We start from the raw sequence: 10968 nt of genomic DNA, 5'->3' as shown, positions 1-10968 counted from the left end.
CTCCAATCTTCACCTTTTTTAATCACGAACCGCTGTGGAGCCTACCTTCTCGCGGATCAAGTGGAAAAAAAGATTCTGGCAAATGGCCTCTGTACCAGTGCTGAGAACTGTCGCTTAGATTGTCCTGACGACACTCTTTCGTACATGAGTTTTGCAGTTGAAAATGGAAAATTTGTCTCCAAAAAGTACACTGTCTATGCGAACTTCTCTAAGCCCGTCGTTTTCGAAAACAATCCAACTTTGAAGCGTGAGTACTAGTAATGGGTTCGATGCTTCTTTCTTTTTTGCTTGCTTCACGTCATCACTTCAACATGCATAGTGGATATGCATTCTCACCAGGGACTTGATTCGGGAGCGGAAACAATAATTTTTTTCCTTGATTATGGTGAGTGTGCACGTGTGTGTGTGTGTGGGGGGGGGGGGGGGTACAAAAATGTCATAGCCGTGGATCAAGAGGTTTTTCTGCAAACTTTTGCCTCGAAGGTTGTCGCAGCTCCATCGTAGGTCACATCACGGCAAGTTATACCAAGGTCAACTTCTGCGACTAGCGATGCACATCGCTTTTTATACGGCAGGTGCATGTGACACAGGTGCTCCGGCTCGTGTAAGGTTTCGCTTTTCGCTGCAATGTGCTGTGCATCGAAGGCTCTTCTCGCGACATGAAAAAGTCTGTTCGCTCGATGTGATATTGTGCCATCGCGCTTTATTATTATTATCATCATGCGCATTCCCGCATTGAAGTGTAGCAGCAGTATGCTGCGTCCACAGCTTTGCTTATGCAGAATGGCTTAGGTGAGAGGAGAAGGGAGAGAAAGCAGCAAGGCAACCAACACGATCTTAGTAAAGCCTTTGATCGTGTATGGCATCAAGGCTTGCTGAAAAAGCTGAGCCACTACGGTGTCGACGGCAAGGCTCACAAGTGGCTCAAAGCCTACTTGACAGGACGCAGACAGCGGGTGCAGGTTGAAGGCACAGCATCCGCCTTCATACCAATACCAGCGGGAGTGCCCCAGGGCTCGGTCCTGGGACCACTTCTGTTCCTGGCGTACACCATTGACCTGCCCACTGCCTGTGAAAATGCTACATCCTCGTGTAGCCAGTTCGCGGACGACACCGCACTAATTGCCATTGCAGGCAGCTACATTGAGTGTGAGGCTGCGCTACACAGAAGCGTCGATGCCGCAGCAGAATGGCTAGAGCGCTGGCACCTGCTAGTCAATAAAACGAAAACCATCATCCTCCCGTTCTACCATTCTAACCGACCCCCACCACGACTACCCGAAATAAAACTTCACCAAACCCTTCTAGAAACAGTAACACAACATCGTCACCTCGGCATCATCTTTCAGCACGACCTAAGATGGTCAGCCCACCTTGACTTTGTGCTGAAGAAAGCCGTAAAATCTTTCAATATTCTCTTTAGGCTCAAATCAACTCTACACACTAAATCACTCTCTCTCTCATTTACAACACATATATCCTGCCTATAATTGAATATGCATGCATTGCTGTCAACCCGCTCTCAATCGCAGCCCTTGACCGTCTTGAGCGAATCCAGCGCAAGGCGGCCAGAATATGCCTCCGTCTCTCCCTCCACACTCCTCTGAAACACTGCTCCATCGGCTCAAATGGCCGACAATTTTCTCTCGCCGCAAAGTGAAGCTCACCCTTCTTGCTCACTCCATAAAATACCAATATGCCCCACAACACATACGCTTGCTCAACACCCCCGCTCAAGTTACGGCCCAGTACAGCCTTCGACACGCACGCACTTGGCACCTCCCACCCTCCAGAACCGATCGCTGTAAAGACTCCCCATTGTACAAGTCCCTAGAATACTACAATGCCCTCCCTGCTAGCATTCGTGACGTCTCCTCCCGACCTGCCTTCAAACAAGAAATCTGCTCACTGCTGATTAACTCAATCTGCTCCTGCAGCGCTCACCCTCTCCCATACTTGTAAAGTTCAAAGTGATGTAAATCACTTTCCAACTGTTTAACCCACAATCTCACCTTCTCATAAATCTATTTCTTATTGGCGATGGTACCATCGTGAGAATAAAGAATTCAAACATCCACCTTCTCATAAATTTATCTCTTATTGGCGATGGTGCCATCGTGAGAATAAAGAATTCAAACATCGAATATGAAATATGTCATAGTAACAAGAAGAGAACTAACCTACATTATGGATGATTGCACAAGAATGGAGAAGACAAATGGCATAATCCTTGTGCTACTAAAGCGGTACACAGGAGATAATTATGTCGACAGTGTAAGGGAACATTAAAGAAAATTATTCTCAGTTACTGGTTCTACAAAAATAAGAGAGAACAACGCTACAACATAAGAATTCCTGCTTACTTGTACATACATGTACATGAACTGTCACAAAGTGTAGAGAACGAGTCCAATACAAAAGCTTGAACAGACTGTCCCGAAGATATCTTGGGACAAAGGGTACTGCTTGATGGCACTGATGCTGACGTTGACGAGGCACGAATTTGAGCTGAACACGCACAGAGTCTTGTACATGCCATCATTATGCGCCGGTCACGGTTGTGGAGTAAACAGGAGGTATGAAAGTTACCAATCCAGCTTTAGCTCCGCGCTCGCTTCTGCACTTTAACTAGTTATTAGCGTGCTTGAAAAGGTCCTAGCCCCTAGATTTTCTTTCCCTTCGCATTCGGCCTAATTTTGCAAATTAACCAAAAAAAATAAAGCCAATGTCTGTACCACCAAATATCACCGGACATGGCCAATATTCCGATTTCGCTCCAAGTTGGGTCCTTTTGTTCCTGGGTGGACCCCATTCACCCCTGTGACAGTTTGGTCTAGAAACCGTCTGTTCCTTAGATATTGAAAATTAAAATTACGAACTGAAACACCTTCAAACAAGGTACAAGAGCGAGGGGTCACTGCTTCTCACAACAACACAGCGCAGCCAAACCAACTACATGTATGTTCGCACACCGATGAGCTTCTTAGTAATGTTTACCCTTCGAACTTTAGACTGGCGAGTTGCCGAGTCCCTCGAATGAATCCATCAATTCAACCTGTCCAATGCCGACCATTACGAAGGCCATCTTCCAAGGCCAGTAGCAGCGAGGTGACGTCCAGAAATTTGGGGTAGACCACCACCATAGTCTGCTACACCATGTCCGGTGATATTTGGTCGTTACAGACATTGAATCTTTAACAACTTCAAGGAAGTGCACTGTTTATGCTATATCGAACGGTGCTCGTGCCGAATACCCAATATACCGTTGGTTTGGCACCGTTTCGACGGTAGGAGGCTCTGTTTAGAGGCGATTTACACGACGGCAGGATTCATGGAGATTCAGTCACATGTACTCATATTTCGGCACGAACGTATCCCGCCGGCTATCCCGGTACGGTCCCGGTGCCATGAGGGGGCTGTGGGGTGGAAATGCACACCGTGGCATTCCGTGCACTGTGTTGTACTACAGGTACTGTACGTGCATCCTGCCGTGCGGATCGATTTTCGTTTTTCCCGTATCACCGCAAGCTCTCGGGATCATGTGCTTCTCTACCCGTCGGGATGCACTGCAGTCATGTAAACCGCCTCCAACCGAGAGAACGAAACGTAATATTCCAGCTAAATTCACCTCATCTCACCACCATCACCCCCTATTAACTCGTGCCACCACCCAAAGCCCTCCATTCTTTATCCACTAACGATGGTGTTCAGAACAACGATACGTCTGGAAAAGTATGGTACAGTAACCATTTCTATCTTTATTAATCAGTTTGAGCACTCTGGCAAGGTACGTTCGGGCCTGAAATCTGGCTTTGGATATTTTACTTTCATTGCTATCAGGTTCAGCCTCATTTCCTCTGTGCTGCACTGATGATGTCACAAAGAACGAGTCAGCATGCTGTCCGCAGATTGAGTATCTTAACCCTTTAAGAGCCGCCCCATACTTGAATGCGTCGTAAACGACGCATTCAAATGCAAAACTTCAAAAGATCGTAACTCAGTCCAATCTCGCTCAAATCCAGTGATCGAAATATCCAGGGCAAAGAGAAATCTCTCACCTGTTGGGAGAAACAATCCGCGAAGCGCTGCGAGCAACGGTTCCTGAGATAAATCACTCGTAAATTGAGCCGCGATCGCGGCAATTTCAAAAGCGCGCAGTGCGACTTTAGTATTGAGAATTTTGAGACTTTTCGTCAAGCTGGCTTACTCGAATTTGCACGGGTTTCACTGTTGATATTGTCAAGAGTACACAGCGAAAAAATTGGAACTCCACGATCGAGTAAAATGAAATATCTGGAGCGGGACGCAATTGGACGCATTTGGGGCATTTTTCGTACTGTCGCTACGATCTAGCGCTGGATAGACGGTGTGCTGGCTATCATGATCGACCTCATTCTCTTCGTCTCGCGGAGACCTTTCCAGGAAGCCCTAGATTGTGAGGATTGAGTGAGTAGAACTGAAGCTATGATCCAAAGAACACGAAAAAATGCAGAATTTTGAAAATTTCCTGTGGCTCTTAAAGGGTTAATTATATATGCCACTCTTGGTCTAGAAAGAATACGTTTTGAATACGTTGCATATAACTGATGTTGAGTACGTTTTAGGGGCCGTTTACATGAGAAAAATAAGCCCGGGCTTATTCAACCCTAGGCTTACGATAAGCCCGCCTTGATCAGTCACCCAGTCATTTTAGAGCGCGCGTTTACATGGTCAGGCGGGCTTATTCAGCTCGCCCCGAGCTGAACTAGCCCTACCCTTGACCCCCGAGCTTATCCAAGCCCCAGGGCTTATTTTGTCATGTAAACGGTCAAGAAGGGCTTATAAGCGAGTTTTTCCGTATTTTTCGATTTTGCCTCGTGAACCTGAGAGAATGTGGCCGTGGACAGTGCGTCTCTTTTATTTATTTCTTGGTATGTTTTCTTCTGGTTTTTGTCCAGTGGAAGGTCCTAGCCCATCCTCCACCTTCTCGAAAAATAAGTGACAATTGGAAAGGCAGTAGAAACCTGAGCCGGCATTTCTTGATCCAAATTTCATCAAACACGAACATTTACCACTGCGTTCATGTGCGATTTGAAAAATATAATGCGCGCAGAACTCGCAGTCACTCACCTTAACTCAGCCCCGTACAACCGTCATGTAAACGGTTGAAAAATAAGCCCGAGGCGAATAAGCCCGGGCTTATTTTCCTCATGTAAACGGCCCCTTAGACTCCGATACAATTCACAACGGGACAGGTAGGTGGAACGACTTTTATTATAGACGACGAGACAAGAGACCAAGACGAACGAAACGACTACATTGAAGAGTGAGAAAGAGATTATTGAAGAGAGCGAGATCGACTGAGAAACAACGCAATATAAAGGGCCTGGGTAGCTATGGCAAACATGGGCGCGCAAGTAGCTACCCAGGCTAACGGAACGAAAGGTGAGCATGACGTAGTACGGGTGCATGCATGCCGGCCAGCTTAGGAAAGGTTGTAGGTAAGATTGCACGGGAGGAGGTACCTAACACTGCTATCAAAAAATTGAAACGGCTTCATGGATTACCTTCAAATTTGGCAAGGTGTTTCTTTGATTGAGGTGCCTGCAGAGTTTCATCTTTCTGTTACCACCAGAAGATAAAAGCTATTGTTAAAACCACTAAGGCCACACCAAGTAATTCCTATGTTTCGCGTACTTTTTTTGAATCGTTGACAAGAAAAAAAAAAGTACCCAGACGAAATGGAAATGGAAGACGAGATTGCGGAACGACTCCACACAGGATGCAGCTGCGAATATATCGATCATGTCTCCGCAGTCTTCAGCTATTCTTTGTCATTCTAGCTGCCTACTGCATTGTTTCAAAGGTAGTCAAAAGCCCACCCACCTTAGAATGCTGAATATTTATTGTACACATGCATCGTATACATAAGTTGCACCAATTAGGAGTACATCTTGTATATTGGTGTATACACACGTTTTGAATCGGAATATTGAACTTTTTCTCTGCTGAGGTCCTTCAGGGGATGTGTTTCCACAAATTTCTAACCAAAAAGAGATTTTGAAAATGTTGGATCTAAGGGCTGTTTTCGCTGGTTGAGGCCCACATAATTATTAGGATCAGATAAAGAGACATCAATATTTAAATGCATTCTGAAATAGTCACTATGCAAAAAGAGTTATACTGTTATGGATGTGATTGTGTGTGTGTGTGTGTGTGTGTGTGCGTGCGTGTGTGCGTGCGTGCGCGCCGATGTCTATGCCTGCATGCATTTTCTGTTGCATGTTGGTCTATGGGACAGCAAGATGCGTAAGTGGTAACTTTGACGACCTCAGGTGCATTGCTATTCCAGGTACCAATTATGCACAACAACGGTGTGTTAGCCTTACATGTAAGTTCAGTCGCTTATTTGTCATGCTAACTGTCGCCATTTTCTTCTTCTTTTGTTTTTAAGCTCATTGAACGCTGGTGACGTCTATAGACGTCAGGCGTCATGGAGAATGCCTCTCCCCCCCCCCCCCCGCACCCCCGTCCGCAGATGACGTCTATAGACATCATGGGATATGATATCTCTTAAACTGTCGAATTCTATATACACTCGGACGTCTCTTATCCGGGCACCTTGGGACCGGGCACTGCCCGTATCTCAGATTTGCCCGTATCTCAGGATAACTCATCCACCATGTATGATATCATTTTTTGAAGAAGTTTATTTGTCACGTATTGCACATGTTGAGGATACAAAAGGAACCCATTGATAAAAATGTGGGGGTTACATAGGTTGGCAGTGAAACATAACTTCATAAGCACTTCCACATACGGAAAAAAGTTCAAAAAAACCAAATTCGACGCATTTGTGCTATAGGAACTCAAGCTGAAGGTGCCCGGTAGAGAGACGTGCCCGTATCTGAGGCGTCCGGATAAGAGGCGTTTGAGTGTATAGGATTTTTTGAAATTTTTCAAATAATCATGACCCTACTTCCGCCCGGGATAAGTTGTGTGCCTAAATTTTATCGTAAGGTGTTAGGGCAGTATCGGTAGGTTCTCTTCAGAAGTTATCAAGAATGCCGGTATTATCGCTTGACTTATAGGGCCGTTTTAGAGAGGACAGGTCGGTTTTTTGTCGAATCCTATACATGTATATAGGATTTGAGTGGTCTGCATTATCCAGAGTGTTGTAATGGATGCAGATGATGATAGAATGCTTAGTATGCTGAATAAGTACATAGATACCATGCATAGATGTCTGTGATTGATTGGGGAGCACTGCCACAGGTTGGGATATCTAGTGCTTTTAACTGTTCTGCAGCGGAAGCTTAAAGGGGCACTCCGGGAATTTTCGGTGGTGTGTTCTCTTCATGGGGGCCTTATATGGCCCCCAAGGAATGGGGAATCGCGAAAAATAGACCCAAAAAGTCGATATATGAAGCCAGGGAGGGCCAAGTTAGTCTCCTGAAGAACGATGTTTGGTCGACATTCCCAAGCTTCACAACTGCGACTATACTCTAAGGAACATAAAGGACCTCCTGAGGTGCCACTGGTAGAAGCGCAGCCTGATGAGGGCCTGGAGGTTGGAGCGGACGACTTCACTGAGTACGAGGATCTCCGTGAGGCATATGGTTAGAACAGTTTTATTTAGACAAGCTGACGCGAAGTCGGGGTGATGTGTAACGCATGTCAAAGGGCTGCCAATGCTAACAGCTGCAGCGCTCTCTTGACAGCAAAGGTAATCGACTGCCCTCTGCATCACCCCACATTTCTGGCAGGAACACCAATCGTTATTTCCTTTTTGACCAGTGAAGTCGTCCGCTCCAATTTCCTGGCCTTCATCAGGCTGCGCTTCTACCAGGGGCACCTCAGGAGGTCCTTCATGTTCCTTAGAGTATGGTCGCAGTTGTGAAGCTTGGGAATGTTGACCAAACATCGTTCTTCATCACCAGAAAATTAAAAAACCCTCGATCTTCTCGATCGAAAAGATCTTCAAATGCAGAGAATTTGAATACTAAGCAAACGTGACGTCATCAAAACCATCAAAGGAGGAGACAAACTTGGCCCTCCCTGGCTTCATATATCGATTTTTGGGTCTAGTTTTCGCGATTCCCCATTCCTTGGGGGCCATATAAGGCCCCCATGAAGAGAACACACCACCGAAAAAATTACCGGAGTGCCCCTTTAACCCCAAAAATTGGCCGATCGGCTTGAAATTTGGATTATTCTCACGGAAGGGTATGGAAAACGGTTCCAACCACCTCATGAAATCCATTTCATCAATTTGCGTAGGTTGTTTAGCGAAATCCTTTAGCCCGAAAACAGTTTAAGAGATAGCGAACCCGGACATGACCATATGCATGTGAGGAAGTACACTGGATACAAGGAGAGTGAAAAGGCCGATCGATCTTCAAGCTGTGTACTCTTGAGAATAACTTTTAAAAGTGGAACCCATGCAAATTTGAGCAAGTCAGCATGACGAAAAGTCTCAAAATCCTCAATACTCAAGTCACACTGCACGCTTTTGAAATTACCGCGATCATGGCTCGACATACGCACGATTTACCTCAAGAACTGTTGCTCGCTGCACAGTTGTTGGTCCACGTCATCAATATTGTCGCTTATCTTTCAGCTTGGTTTTTATGTCGCCAATGCTCACTTAGCAGCCCCTTTCATCCCACTTTTAGTTAGTAAGTTGGTTTAGTACTTGAAAGGTCTAGCTAGATTTCGAGTGGATTTCGAGAGCGAGGGGTGGGTGATTCTGATTGATACCGTGCCGCATCAAAAATTCAAAAATACCTCTTGTCACACTGCACACGCAACAGCAGCGCGACGCACAAGAAAGTAGCACAAGATAATAAACGGCTACTCAGAATTAAATCCACTTCAGCTCAATTCCCAGAGTATCCAGCGCGTGGTGGAGATTTACAAGGACCGTACGCGTTGTCGTTCAAACTTTATTCTTGCAAAGAACGGCAACTGATTTGAACTGATTTGCTGCCGACGCGAACTCCTGTAGAGAAGGCAACTGTAATGATTGACTTCCCTGTAGAAAATAGTCAGGCAGCGGAGAGGAAGGGATGAGCTTGCGAGAGCGAGGGACTCGATCATGAGCAAAAATATTAAATAATTTTGTCACCAGCACCGAGAGCAGAGACAAGGTGGATCTAAAAAAGTATGAATCCTTCCTTGGACAATAAATTCCTCATGGCTTGTTACCTTCCACCGTACCAAGTTTATCACCTCAAGTTCACGCATTGTCCCAAATGTAAGTTCAAATTGTCGAAAGATAAGCGACAATATTGATGACACGGACCAAGTAGTTAATTGAGGTATATGCTGCCTGCTGGGGCCATTATGAACATTTAAACTTGCGAAAGAAACCACTGGTTTCCTTTTCAAACACTCTGCTCTTCTTTCCAACAGGTAACCAATTTCACGGTCCCCACTTCCAGCGCCCAACCCCAGGTAAGAACATATAGCAGGCATCACAGTCCACACTAGTATTTGCCACCGGCCCGGGGCCTTTCGGGGATGCATTACTGCCATTAGGCCTTGATCGCGCTACTTCCGAAAAGACACGTCACGACTTTTTCTATGACAACTGACGAAAAGGCCGGACAAACTTCTGGCAAATTGCTTCACGCTATCATCCTGATGTTGAAAGCCCTATTTGAATAGTTATGTTCTTGAATGCACTTGTCCAGCTCTCTTTGACAGTATGGCAGGGGACATGTATGGGATAGTACGCCACAGCCCCCTCACATGATGATGTACTGTTTAAGCAGAAATATTCGTCTGGAATTTAATTTCGTCTTTTTCGTCCAAGGAGCTTTTCGACTAAATTAAATGTAGGACTAATGTCGATTTGCCCTGGTTTTCAATACATTCTTATGATCCATGGACGAAATTTTCAACTGGACGAACTCCTTTTCTTTGGAGTTGGACGAAATTATTGACCGACGAAATGTTCTGCCTCTACAGTATAAACCAGCATAGTGGGATGGTCTAAGGCTGCGTTTACACGACAACGCACGGCCAGTTTTCCGCTTGCAGTCCCGCATTTATTTTTTTCGTTTTCGTGCGTTTACACGATCAAAGCTGACCAAGTAGACTAGGATGCAGGTTATGTTACATGTGTATCCCCGCGTTGAATCTCGAACGGGGCACAATATCTAACGTGTTAGCGAAAAATATCCTATTGATATCTCAAGAAATGTTACATGTATGGTGTTCCTTCTCCCCTGTGCTAGAGAAAAAGGAATAAAAAATAAATAAATGAAAATACAGGTGTGTGCTCGCTGTACTGTGTGCTCGCTGATTGGGAAACCTGTGCAAATCGCTACACTTTAGACTCTTCACACTTTCAACTCTTACAGTATCATTTAACACAGCCTGCCTGCACCTACGTTCATAATTAACAACGGACTGCCTATGCTTTATCTTTCTCTCTTCTTCTTCTTCTCCTTAGAAACCGTTCTAACTGTTGAGTTCCTGCGGAACCAGGAGAATGTCATGGCCGACGTCATCCGTCCAGAATTTTACGTTGATTCCCCCGGCTACAGTTTCGACTTCTCCCGCTGCGCCATAATCAATGACGCTCATGTACTCATGCGACTGACAAGTTTCAAACCTCAAAAGAGCGTACGTAGGGTCAAGTTCACCTTGCAGGAGTCTGACGCAATCATAAAGCACCTTGCCAACTGCTCACGCAACACAACTTGCTCCATGAACTGCACCAAAGAGTTTTACCAGCATACATCTACAGGATTTTATGACCAGTTCTCGTTTGATATTAAACCTCTTTGGCTGCGGAGCACGAACGACTCTCTTAGTAAGCTTATTGCTGTTGTTGTTGCTGCTGCTACTCCTGCTGCTGTCAGTTTTCGTTTTAAATCTTTATTCTGACGATGGCCTTAGGCCAATACGATGCTATAGTCTAATAGAGTGGGGTTACCTCACATGGAGGGTTCGCAATGCATGATTTAAAGAATTGCATTA

General features: G+C 45.4%; 1 long non-coding RNA gene across 1 annotated transcript; it reads left to right on the top strand.

Annotated features, from left to right (window-relative positions):
• Nucleotides 1–72: 72 nt before the first annotated feature.
• Nucleotides 73–10746, top strand: LOC135826328 (uncharacterized). The gene is made up of 4 exons (XR_010555257.1): nucleotides 73–247; nucleotides 6281–6370; nucleotides 9394–9435; nucleotides 10439–10746. It is a non-coding gene; the product is annotated as an uncharacterized LOC135826328 (long non-coding RNA).
• The last annotated feature ends 222 nt before the right edge of the window (nucleotides 10747–10968 follow it).

Source organism: Sycon ciliatum, chromosome 10 (assembly GCF_964019385.1).
Source record: "Sycon ciliatum chromosome 10, ocSycCili1.1, whole genome shotgun sequence".
NCBI lineage: Eukaryota > Metazoa > Porifera > Calcarea > Leucosolenida > Sycettidae > Sycon > Sycon ciliatum.
This window is presented reverse-complemented; position numbering and strand designations above follow the sequence as displayed.